The sequence below is a fragment of the Triticum urartu genome, chromosome 5, assembly GCF_003073215.2.
Source record: "Triticum urartu cultivar G1812 chromosome 5, Tu2.1, whole genome shotgun sequence".
Classification (NCBI taxonomy): Eukaryota; Viridiplantae; Streptophyta; class Magnoliopsida; order Poales; family Poaceae; genus Triticum; species Triticum urartu.
Genome location: NC_053026.1, coordinates 67,613,063 through 67,626,465, shown reverse-complemented (window position 1 = coordinate 67,626,465; position 13,403 = coordinate 67,613,063). Strand labels below are relative to the sequence as shown.

General features: G+C 46.3%; 1 long non-coding RNA gene across 1 annotated transcript; it reads right to left on the bottom strand.

Moving 5' to 3' along the window:
* Positions 1 to 4,504: 4,504 nt before the first annotated feature.
* Positions 4,505 to 4,934, bottom strand: LOC125555658. The gene is made up of 3 exons (XR_007304803.1): positions 4,915 to 4,934; positions 4,656 to 4,771; positions 4,505 to 4,568 (listed from the first exon to the last, which is right to left on the bottom strand). It is a non-coding gene; the product is annotated as an uncharacterized LOC125555658 (long non-coding RNA).
* Positions 4,935 to 13,403: the final 8,469 nt, after the last annotated feature.

Genomic DNA, 13,403 nt, shown 5'->3' with positions numbered 1-13,403 from the left:
TTCTGGTTTGTGTTATGAACTTGATCCCCTGACTAGACCAGCATGTCACATGGATTTTCCCAAGCCTATAGCCCCACCCTACTAACTCTCTTGTGGATTGGAGCCCCCTAGCATGCCCTGGCATTTGGTCGAACACATCGCGTACGTGCTCTGGGCGCGCCCAGAGCGCACGTTTTGCACGCGCGTGCACCGAGCCGCCGCGTCACACTGCCGTCGCCTCGCACTCGTTCTGGCCCTTCCCCGCTCGCATCCAACACCCCACCCCTTCCCCTCACCGCAGAGCCACCCCTGGCACTACACAGAGCCGCCGTCAGGTCGGTCGTGGCCGCAAGCGGTCGGCTACAGCAGCCCTGCCGTGGGCGGCGCCGCCCGAGCCACCCACGCACGCCAGCTGCCCCCTTGAACAGCTCAAGCTCATCCGCAGCCTTGTCCGCAAGCCCTCGTCGCCGCCACGTCGCCCTGCAGCACAGTACGGTGGTCCCTGGCGTTCTTATCCTCGGCCATCATCGGAACCGCCCCCGATCGCTATATACGGACCCCCCGAGCTCACCAAACCCTCAAGCAACCTCCCACGCTCCCTCACCGATCCGCCCGTAGCAGTAGAAAGACCAGAGAGGTCGTCTTCCTCATCTCCGGCAACCACGGCCGCCGCCACTGTCTCGTTCACTCCGGCGCCACCAGGGCCTCCCCCCTTCCACTCTCTTCACCAGGGGCCCTCCCTTCGTCTCGTGAGTCCACCCCCAAGCTCGATTTTGATCGGGAGCCACCGGAGACAAAGCCCCCAATCATGCCCGAAGCTCCCTCCGCCGCGGAGCTTGCCGTCGGCGATTCCCTCCGTCCCCGCCGCCTAGTCGACCACCGGGAGGACCGCCTAGGAGTGGCGGATCCATCCCTGGCCTCGGATGCCCTCGAGGAGCCTCCGTTCGCCGACGACGATCACCGGAATCCCGCCCCCGCTCGGGCAGAGGAAAAGGAGGGAGGGGCCGACTGGTCAAACCTAACCAGTGGGCCCTGTGGACCCACTGTCAGTGACCCAGCCCCGCCTCCACGTGTTGTAAGTGAAGGCTTAAACCCCATAAGTACGTCTCCTCTGCCCCAGAAGCGTATTTCTATCTGAAATGTCTTTTTTTTCTGTTTTAGTTTAAAAACAGAATTTGACCAAAACTTTGACTGGCTATAACTTTTTAAATATAAGTCCAAATGAATTGATTCTTTTTCCTACGACTCTCAAATTTCATCTAGTTTATTTCAAGATTTATTTCAAAAATAATTAGGACAACTTTTTGTACTGTTTTTAAAGTATGTGTTGATTTCAGATTTTCTTAAATATGATTTTTGGAGAGAGAGGAAACTTTCAAAAGTTTTGGAAAGCACCTCACCCCTCCACACCTGGAAGGCAAGCATTCTGAACCGTGGCATAATGTTTTGTGGGTTGTTCGATACGGTTATAACACCACCTCGACATGAAGTGTTGGTTATTTTTATATGACGATACGATCATACACCTTGAGTGCATAAATGAAAATTCTTGCTGTTGGAAATGGATAAGCTTGTGATAGCAATCACCCTCATATGCCTCTCATGTCTACCGGGAAGGACCCGGGAAAGTCTCTGTCTTGTGTAGATACGAGCTTGTCCCTCGTCGAGACGGTTATGACCGGTAGAGCAGGGGGAGGTATGATTAGTGGTGGTTGTGTCTGATGGCTGTGAAATATAATTCTTGAGCTAACCATGCAGGAAATACTTAAGCCTCCTGAGTCGGCCGTAGATCGAGTCTTGTTCCAGTAACACTACAAGAAATATGTCAACTTGTGACCACCACTATTGGTCACTGAAAGGTCACAAATTTCCATTTGCGACCTTTTTGTGACCAAAAACAGAAGGTCAAAAGCTGGCGGTCATAAACTGACTATAGCGACCTTTCTTCTGGAATGGTCGAAGACATTTACGACCAAAATATGTCCACTATGGCGTTTTGGTCACTAGCAACCTCCCCAGGACACGTAGGCATCCAACGTGGCAAGCTGATGTGGCACAAGATTCAGCCCAGTCCAATTCAGTTTTCTACATGGGCCTAGCCCATTAATTCAGCCTTTCTATATTTTTTTCTGTCAATTTTTGGTCGACTTCATGGGCCTGGCCCAACATTGCAGCCTTATTTATTATTGGGCCTTGGCCTTTTCGTCTAAATAATTATAATTTCCTTTTTTTATTAAATGGGTCCACCAGTTAGATGGGTCCCAGTTGTCAGGTTTGAGTCTGGTAAGTGAGTCCCATCTATCAGGCTCATATTCTTCATATTTCAACTAGTATTTAACTTGGCAGACAAAAGCACACATGATACTTCAAATAAGAGCAACCTGATCACGTTGCCAATACATATGACCATGTGTAATACAGTACTTTACAAGATCTACATGTGTAACGAGCTCTACAAGTGTGATACAATACTGCTTTACAAGAAAATGATGACATGCCGGACTCGCTGGACAACCATAGTCAAGGCTGGGAACAAACAAAACGGCAACATGGCTTCCTCTGTCAGGGCTGCTGGTGCTGCTCCTTCCCCGCCGCCGCCGCACAGGTGAATTTCCTACACAAGTGAAATTAGACTGAATCTGTAAACTTGTTTATACTCCTGGACTGTGTTTGGAATGAATTTGGAGTACAAGGAAACCAAAACAATATCTGGACTATGTTTGGACTAAATTTGGAGTACTCCTGGACTGAATTTGGACTGAATTTAACTGAAACAATGATCAGGACAATGAACAGTACACAAAACATTATAGTCCAGAACCATATGTGACGGACGGTACCCCAACATTACACAAAGGATGGTCAATGATCAAGACTAGTGTGCAACGATATATACCTTTGGTGACCGGGCTAGAATAATGGACCATAGCCTGAGGACCACGACGTTCGTCGTCTTGACGTACTCGTGCACCTTCTTCATGATGTGCTGTGCCTCCACTATACTCTCCATCGTCATCTTGTCCGAGGACTTGTCGATGATCACCTCTGAGCATATCTCACCTATCTTTCTCTGCTTGGCCCGGACCATCGCGCCCACCGCTAGTAGCAAGGATGCTGCCAGTGCATAACCGACCCACTCGCTGCAATAGAAAAGATGAAACTTGCATATTATTCCAAGTCCCATTTTCAACTTGAGTACACACAAATATGTAACCATGATTCAATGAAAATGATGCTTATAATCTTAATGATGCACTAAGCAGACTAACGGAAATATATATGGGAGGTATTCAGAAACATGTTTAATGGAAATATCCAGCTTGGAGATATTCAGAAGCATGATACTCCTAATCATGTACTAATCCTACTACGACTGCATCTTGAGTATAGTTACTCCAAGCAACTCTCTCAGACGAGTACTAACTAGAAAGAGCACCATGGGGACGGGGAGGGTTGGATGGAAATCTCACCAGGATGAGGTCGAAGATGAACCAGGAGGTGCCGAAGAGGAACATGAATAGGGACAGCAGGAACGGCATGAACTCCAGCCCTCTTTGACCAACCTCTGCACAAGCACAACCACACGCATGTCTCATGATTCAGTAGTCAGCGCGTACACCAAACTGTTGACTGTGGATTTCAGAAATGTGTGCGTGCGTACCGTGAAGACGGCGATCCGTGAAGCTGATTGTGACGTTGATGCAAGGCACGGCGATGGCGCCAAGCCGCGATGCCGCCGCCGAGGACGACGAGGGAGAGGACCAGGACCCCCGCTCGCAGTCGGTGGTGGCGACCAGGAACATACAAGGAGTACAAGAACAAACAAAGCTCATGGTTACACTTAATTCACATTTTCTAACTCTCTTTTTACATGTATAAGATGCTAGAAATAAGATGTAGAGTTTTCAAAAAATAATCAGCATACTTGCATTTTGCAGTGCTACTGTGTGCACTGGACAACAATCATTTATGGACTTAATTCAAAACACTTGTAACATAACAGAAGCAGGGTGAACAGGGTACCGCATTTGATACCAACTGTGAACACTTATTACATAACAAGACAAGAGCAAAGTGAACTTAGTGTCGCAGTGTTGTTTAAGAGAGCGGCTCATTCAATTTAAATTCACACCGAATGAGGCCAGAACCAACTTACATGATCTGGTATAAATCTACCAAATACCCTATTTCAGCAACATCACAGAACACACGAACTAAACCTAACATACAAGTGAGGTCACGACATATATACATGACCTAGTAAGAAACCAAGGACCTTCAGTAGAAACCACCAAAACCTCGGCACGATCCACAGAAACAATATTATTCTACCGTTTGGTTAAAGCTAGAACACTGCGACGCTGCATACATCTCCCTATGCAGCAACTAAAATCAAGTGTCTTCGCCATACACAAGACCAACACGGTACCAAAAATGATCTATTGCACAACCACGGTAGTTAGTACCAGCCAGCACAGTTAAAGTTGCATCCACGGATCATGGCAACTGGAGAGAAGTGATATACCTCGTTGATGGCGAGCATCTGGCCGTTGGCCTTCTTCACCTTCTTGAGCTTCCTCAGGAAGTACCTGCGCGCAAACAACCAAACAATCAAACACATAAGCACCGACGAAACCAGCGCGCAAGGAAGATCGAGGTCGGGGGAGGAGACTGACCAAAACTTGGACTTGGCGCGGACCTCATTGGTGGCCCAGAGCTTCATGCGGTAGATCTTGGGCTGCTCATCGCCGGGGGTCGGCAGCGCGCGACCCACCACCTGGTACTGGTGTAACTGCGCGCAAACACAGAGAGGTCAGCCACGATGGGGGTAAGATCGATGGCGCGGCGTATCTAGAGGACGGGGGGAGGAGGGGGGGGGGGGGAAGAGAGAGAGAGAGAGAGAGAGAGGGAGGGAGGGAGGGAGGAGGAGCTTACCCTGTGGGCGACCATTCTAGCGAGCTCTTGAGACCAGAGTGCAGGGCGGCGAGCGCGGGGCGGCAAAGCGAGAGGCGAGGTTGGATACGTAGTGCTGGAGGAAGGAGGAGGCGGCGGCGAGGGGGGTGGGAGGCGGGGAGGGGGAGGGGCACCGCTGAACTATATCGACACCGCGGACGACGACGAGCACTCCCCTCCACCTCCGCCCTCGAAGCTCATCTCCATGCCTCCTCCCTGGTCACCGACGCCTTGCGCGCCGGAGATGGCTGCCGGCCTAGATGGCGGCGACGGAGAGGGAGTTGGGTGAGTGGGTGGGGAGAGGGAGTGGGTGGATCTGGCCGCCGGTTGAGGGGAGAGGAGGGGGAGCGGCAGCGCAGAAGGGGGATCCGACGGGTTGTGGCGCAGGTTGAGGTACTGGTGTAGGGTTTCGGAAGGGAGGTGTCTTGGGGGTGGCAATGCGGTGGGGAAGGGAGGGGTCGGGGTGGCAATGCAGCGAGGATGGGCGCGGGGAGGCCATGGATGCGGGGAGGTCGCTGCCGGCTGGTGGGATCTGCCTCGGGGGAGAGGGGAGAGGAAGAAAGAAAGAAAGAAAGAAAGAAAGGAGGCGGGGGGTGGATGGAAGATGCCAGCTAGGGTTTCGCCTCAGGTGGGGTTGGTGGGGGAGGCGAGGAGCGATGGCTACCGTTGGATCCGGGAAGATCCAATGGTGTTTTGTGCATGATCCGTGTGCCTTGTCCACGGACCAATCAGAACGCAATACAATATTATGACCAATTGAATTGGTCATGATAAATTTAAAAATAAGATGTTAGATCATCTTAGCTATTTACTTGACCTGATACATTGGAAAAAAATGAAACAAATGAAAAACCTTCTCATCATGTCATCAAATGTGACCTAGTTTTTAGAAGAAAAAAATAACAAAATAGTAATAAGGAACTTTTCATTTTCTTTGCACGAAAATTCATTTTTCATTTTTCGAGTGCTCAAAATGAGTTTTTTTGTGAAGAACATACCAAATATTTGTTGCAAAATTGTATCAAATCATTTTTCTAAAATACTAGACCATATTTAATGTACAAATAACCAAATGGTTGGGTGTCAAAACTTTTAATCCACCTCTCGTGAAAAAGACAAATTTCCGCCGATTCAGTTGGAAGCGGGTCAAATTTGAACTACAGTTGCCTCATAGTTTGTTATTTATTTTTCCAAAAATCATTTCTAGGTACATAAGTACCTATTTAATCAGAGAAATACCAAAAAAATTCCAAGATTCAACCACTAGCTAGGAACGGTCAAGCCCGCCGTTTTGACCGCATTTTGAAACGGGCATAAAAAATTAAAAAAAATCAAAAAATTGGAAAACCTTCGCATTGTGTCATTATATGTGACCAAGTTTCCAGGAAAAATAATAAACTTGTAATACGAAAATTATTTTAGAAAAGTGTTCTCATAAATGAGCTATCATGTGTGAAGATTCATGGATTTCAACCCAAACGCTCAATCTCATGGTCACATTCATGGCATAGTTTGTTCAAATGATCTCATACTGTGCACAAGGGTGCATCTTGGAATTCGAAACAATGTTGCCAAAGGGAGTTTTCATTTTCTTTGCACGGAAAATTCATTTTCCATTTTTTGAGTGCCCGAAATGAGGTTTTTTTGTGAAGGACCTACCATATATTTGTTGCAAAATTGTACCAAATCATTTTTATAAAATATTAGGACATATTTAATGCACAATTGACAAAATGGTTGGGTGCCAAAAGTTTTGATCCACCTCTGGTGAAAAAGACAAATTCCCGCCGATTCAGTTGGAAGCGGGTCAAATTTGAACTGCAGCTGCCTCATAGTTTGCTATTTATTTTTTCCAAAAATCATTTCTAGGTACATAAGTATCTATTTAATCAGAGAAACATCAAAAGTTTTCCAAGATTCAACCACTAGCTAGGAACGGTGAAGCCCGCCGTTTTGACCGCATTTTGAAACGGGCATAAAAAATTCAAAAAAAATAAAAAAATAGGAAAACCTTCGCATTGTGTCATTATATGTGACCAAGTTTCCAGGAAAAACAATAAACTTGTAATACGGTAATTATTTTAAAAAATGTTCTCAGAAATGAGCTATGAAGTGTGAAGATTCATGGCTTTCAAGGCAAATGATCAATCTTATGGCCACATTCATGGCATAGTTTGTTCAAATGATCTCATATTATGCACAAGGGTGCATATTGGAATGGCAAACAATGTTGCCTAAGGAAGTTTTCATTTTCTTTGGACGAAAAAACCATTTTCCATTTTCTGAGTGCCTGAAATGAGTTTTTTTGTGAAGGACCTACCATATATTTGTTGCCAAATTGGACCTAATCAATTTTATAAAATACTAGGCCATATTTAATGCACAATTTACAAAATGGTTGGGTGTCAAAATTTTTGATCCACCTCTGGTGAAAAAGACAAATTCATGTTGATTCAGTTGGAAGCGGGTCAAATTTGAACTGCAGCTGCCTCATAGTTTGCTCTTTATTTTTTCCAAAAATCATTTCTAGGTAAATAAGTATCTATTTAATCAGAAATACATGGTTTGATGGCGAGACATCGAGGTTTGGACGGTGGCCGAGGGCCCCAACTCTAGAGCGCGTAAGCTCGCATGCCCGCCGCGTGGTCACCGCGTGATCGTGGCGTTGCCATGTGTTCTGGGAAGCCTAGGCATGTCTAGTGGGTTGGGCACTCCCCAGGTTGGTGCTAGGAAGAAAATTACAACATAAGATTCTCACGAGGAGGCCGATCGATGCGCAAACATGAATTAGCAGCCAAGTGTTTGATTAGCAGTACAGGAAATGCGCATGCCCAATGGGCGTGAGTTTTGGCTGAGGATGATCATCTACTAAGGAGAATGTCTTCACAAATTTTTAGCTCAAATCCTAGGTGGCACTTGCTTTGCAAAGTACCACGCTGGACAAAAATATGAATGTTGAAGCTGGGCTCAAAATAATGAATGGAGTGAGCTGAAATTTTGTGGAGGATGGTTATTTGGGCATAGGAAAGCATTGTAGAAAATTGACACCATTTGGACATGCCAAAGTAGTACTTCCTTCACAATGCTTTTCTATGGACAAAAACTTGGGAAAACTAGTGAGAGAGATTGGATGAATGAAATGAGCTCAAAATTGGTGTAGGTAAGTTACTTAGGTATGGTCATGCGCTGGTAAATTTTCAGATCATTTGGGTAAGCATAGCTAGTACTTACTTCACAAAGCTTCTCTCGAGGTAGAAACTTTGGAAATTTCCCGAGAAAGATTTACTAGGAAACTTGAGCTGAATATTATCATGTGGCAATGATTTGGGTATGGAAGAGTGCCCGAAAAGTTTAAGGGTAATAGGAGGGGTCTATATAACACTTGCTTTGCAACGTGCCAATTTGGCCATAAAATATAAATTGAACCTGGGCTCACATAGATGATTTGAATGAGCTGCAATTTGGAGGAGGGTGATAATTTGGGCATATGAAGGAACTGTATAAATTTCATGTCATTTAGAGATATAAAAAAGGTACTTCCTTCACAATGCTTCTAGGTGGACAAAAACTTTGGAAATTTGCCGAGGAAGATTTGCTAGGCAAATGGAGCTGAATTTTGTCATGCGGTAATGATTTGGATAGGAAAGAGTGCCCAAAAATTCCGAGGGCAATCAAGAATATATAAATAGCACTTCCTTCATAAAGTGTTGTTGTGAACAGAATAGGAAAATGAATATTGTTGAATTAGTTTTGAACTAGGCAAGAAAGGATTTTTACATATTTGATGAAGATATGCCCCAAAGAATTTATGAGATTTTTTGGGAATTTTGGGAATGATAGAAATATAGGTTGCTTCACAACCTAGGGCAAAAACTGCCACATGGACATGACACATAGGCAAAACTGATGAGATGGCGCCTAGTCATCACAACCCACCACAATCTACAAGGCTATGACCATCTATATTGGTCATTAACAACTAGAAATAAGGCAGCGGACTAGCACTGTTTGCTTTGTGACCATTTCGTGTAAGGAAATTACGACCTTTCTGACCAAAATGGTCGCAATGGTTTAGTGTTTGGAGCCCCCTGAACAACTTTTGACCAATTGGTCTAAAATGGTCATAAATTGATGACCAATTCTTCGAGGGTAACTGACAGAAGGTCATAAGTTGACATATTTCTTGTAGTGTAACACCCATACTTGTTTCGTGCTGCCACTTGCCCCTGCCGTAGGTAGGGTACGGTTCAGTAAGTTGTCAACCCCTGTCCTAGCACACACCATACAGAGAGGCCATGGTGGAAGATACCGGTTGCAGCTGGTAGGCATGCCACCTGGTTCAGGGGCATGGGTGTTTCCGGTTGGGACCGAGAGGGGAGGCCACCCCTTAGAGCGTGCGATAAAAAATTGATCCCATGCTATGCGAGGTTGTAGCCTCCCCACTTAGAGTTTTACTTAACAGGTGTCTGGGTGATTCTAGACACGTGTAAGGTTAAGATGGTGTGTGCAAGTCAGGCGTGTTTTCGACTAAAAGACTGTAGACGGAATTAGTTCCGATGGACTAAAGAAATCCGTTACTCGTGGGTAAAGAGTACACCCTCTGCAGAGATATTGAACCTATTCGAATAGCCGTGTCCATGGTTAAGGACTACAGTCTGGGATGGGTCAAGCGTCGGTCTTAGTGTCGGTCTTCGGAGGAGAAACTACTAAACCAGAATATGGATCATAACTTGTGACGTATGATGATTATGATTATTATTTTTATGGACTAATCATTTATGTTATTTGAATTATTGAGTATCCCTGGGACGGTTCTACCTCCTGGATATTCACCGTGATTATTCTTATATAAGCCCTTTATGTGGTGTCGCCCAGACGCCCGACTGTGGCATGCGTGTTATTTAATTTACTTATAAGCCCTTTATGTGGTGTCGCACAGACGCCCGACTGTGGCATGTCCGTTATTTCATTTACTTATAAGCCCTTTATGTGGTGTCGCACCGACGCCTGATTGTGGCATGCTTGTTATTCCTTTTATATATAAGCCCTTTCTGTGGTGTCGCTCAGACGCCCGACTAAGGCATGCTTCATATTATTATCCTTTCGAGGCGTCGCTTCAGACACCCGATCGGTGCTTTTTATTTTTACACCCTGATTGTTTACTCGTGATTTATTTAAATGATCTACTTGCGTGCATCATGAACCTTATTTCACAACTGACGAAGTGATCGTAGAATATTTTAAAGCATGATTATCAGTGACTATATTATACCTATGTTCTTAATGTTTGAGAGTACATTCAAAGTACTCACTGGCTTGTCCTTGGCTATTGTCTTGGCCAGATTTCTTGCGTGGAAAGGAACATTGCGATGACAGCCCCGGAACCTACGCAATGGAGATAGCAGCCTTGCGAAGATTGGAGTTATCCTGGTCAGCTCTTCCTATGGGAAATGGAGTCCCATAGACGCTGATGATCCGCAAACCGCTTCCGCCATCAACCACTAGAAACCAATTGTTGTACCCATAGGCCAGAATGGTCTTGTACTACATATTTTGTAGTTTGCTTGGAGTTTCTGTAACAAGTTGGTGTCTCATTAGCTAACAGTAATCCTGGGGCTAGTGAGCACAAGGGCCACTTTTGGGAAATTAATATCCCGAAAACCGGTCCTGACATGCTATCTATGGGTCGGACTGATGGGCTGTGAAGACATGAAGCCCGAAGACTGCATCTTGTCCGGATTGGACTCTACTTGGCGTGGAAGGCAAGCTTGGCGACCGAAGATTCCTTCTTATGTAACCGACTCCATGTAAACCCTAGATCCCCTCGGTGTCTATATAAACCGGAGGGGATAGTCCGGAAAGAACAACACATATACTCATTACCATATTCATAGGCTAGACTTCTAGGGTTTAGCCATTACAGTCTCGTGGTAGATCAACTCTTGTAACACTCATATTCATCAAGATCAATCAAGTAGGAAGTAGGGTATTGCCTCCATAGAGAGGGCCCGAACCTGGGTAAACATAGTGTCCCATGTCTCCTGTTACCATCGATCCTAGACACACAGTTCGGGACCCCTACCCGAGATCCGCCGGTTTTGACACCGAAATTGGTGCTTTCTGTTGGAAATATGCCCTAGAGGAAATAATAAATTGGCTATTATTATATTTCCTTGTTCATGATAATCGTTTATTATCCATGCTAGAATTGTATTGATAGGAAACTCAGATACATGTGTGGATACATAGACAACACCATGTCCCTAGTAAGCCTCTAGTTGACTAGCTCGTTGATCAATAGATGGTTACGGTTTCCTGACCATGGACATTGGATGTCGTTGATAACGGGATCACATCATTAGGAGAATGATGTGATGGACAAGACCCAATCCTAAGCCTAGCAAAAGATCATGTAGTTCGTATGCTAAAGCTTTTCTAATGTCAAGTATCATTTCCTTAGACCATGAGATTGTGCAACTCCCAGATACCGTAGGAGTGCTTTGGGTGTGCCAAACGTCACAACGTAACTGGGTGGCTATAAAGGTACACTACTGGTATCTCCGAAAGTGTCTGTTGGGTTGGCACGAATCGAGACTAGGATTTGTCACTCCGCGTAAACGGAGAGGTATCTCTGGGCCCACTCGGTAGGACATCATCATAATGTGCACAATGTGATCAAGGAGTTGATCACGGGATGATGTGTTATGGAACGAGTAAAGAGACTTGCCGGTAATGAGATTGAACAAGGTATCGGGATACCGACGATCAAATCTCAGGCAAGTATTGTACCGATAGACAAAGGGAATTGTATACGGGATTGATTAAGTCCTTGACATCGTGGTTCATCTGATGAGATCATCGTGGAGCATGTGGGAGCCAGCATGGGTATCCAGATCCCGCTGTTGGTTATTGACCGGAGAGTTGACTCGGCCATGTCTGCATGATTCCCGAACCCGTAGGGTCTACACACTTAAGGTTCGATGACGCTAGGGTTATAGGGAAACTATGTACACGGTTACCGAATGTTGTTCGGAGTCCCGGATGAGATCCCGGACGTCACGAGGAGTTCCAGAATGGTCCGGAGGTAAAGATTGATATATAGGAAGTATGGTTTTGGCCACCGGAAGTGTTCCGGGCATCACCGGTAGTGTACCGGGACCACCGGAGGGGTCCGGGGGTCCACCAGGTGGGGCCACCAGCCCCGGAGGCCTACATGGGCCAATAGTGGGAAGGGACTAGCCCCTAGGTGGGCTAGGGAGCCTCCCACCAAGGCCCAAGGCGCCTCCAATAGGGGAAGGGGGCAAACCCTAGGGAAGATGGGCCCTAAGGCCCACCCCAGGTGCGCCTACACCTCTCCCCCTTATGGCCGCCACCCAGATAGGATCTAGGGGCTGCCGCCACCCCTAGGGAGGGAACCCTAGGTGGGGGCGCAGCCCCTCCCCTCCCCCTATATATACTTGAGGTTTGGGGCTGCCCAAGACACACGATTCAATCTACCTGTTGGCGCAGCCCTACCCCTCTTCCTCCTCGTCTCTCGTAGTGCTTGGCGAAGCCCTGCTGGAGTCCCGCGCTCCTCCACCACCACCATGCCATCGTGCTGCTGCTGGATGGAGTCTTCCCCAACCTCTCCTTCTCCCCTTGCTGGATCAAGGCGTAGGAGACGTCACCGGGCTGTACGTGTGTTGAACACGGAGGTGCCGTCCGTTCGGCACTAGGATCATCGGTGATTTGGATCACGACGAGTATGACTCCATCAACCCCGTTCACTTGAACGCTTCCGCTTAGCGATCTACAAGGGTATGTAGATGCACTCTCCTTCCCTCGTTGCTAGATTAATCCATAGATTGATCTTGGTGATGCATAGAAAATTTTGATTTTCTGCTACATTCCCCAACAGTGGCATCATGAGCTAGGTCTATGCGTAGTTACTATGCATGAGTAGAACACAAAGTAGTTGTGGGCGTCGATATTGTCAATTATCTTGCTGTTACTAGTCTTATCTTGATTCGGCGGCATCGTGGGATGAAGCGTCCCGGACCAACCTTACACGTACGCTTACGTGAGACCGGTTCCACCGACTGACATGCACTAGTTGTATAAGGTGGCTGGCAGGTGTCTGTCTCTCCCACTTTAGTCGGATCGGATTCGATGAACAGGGTCCTTATGAAGGGTAAATAGAAATTGGCAATTCACGTTGTGGTTTTGGCGTAGGTAAGAAACGTTCTTGCTAGAAACCTATAGCAGCCACGTAAAAACTTGCAACAACAATTAGAGGACGTCTAACTTGTTTTTGCAGCAAGTGTTTTGTGATGTGATATGGCCAAAGGATGTGATGAATGATATATGTGATGTATGAGATGATCATGTTCTTGTAATAGGAATCACGACTTGCATGTCGATGAGTATGACAACCGGCAGGAGCCATAGGAGTTGTCTTAATTTATTTATGACCTGCGTGTCAATATAAACGT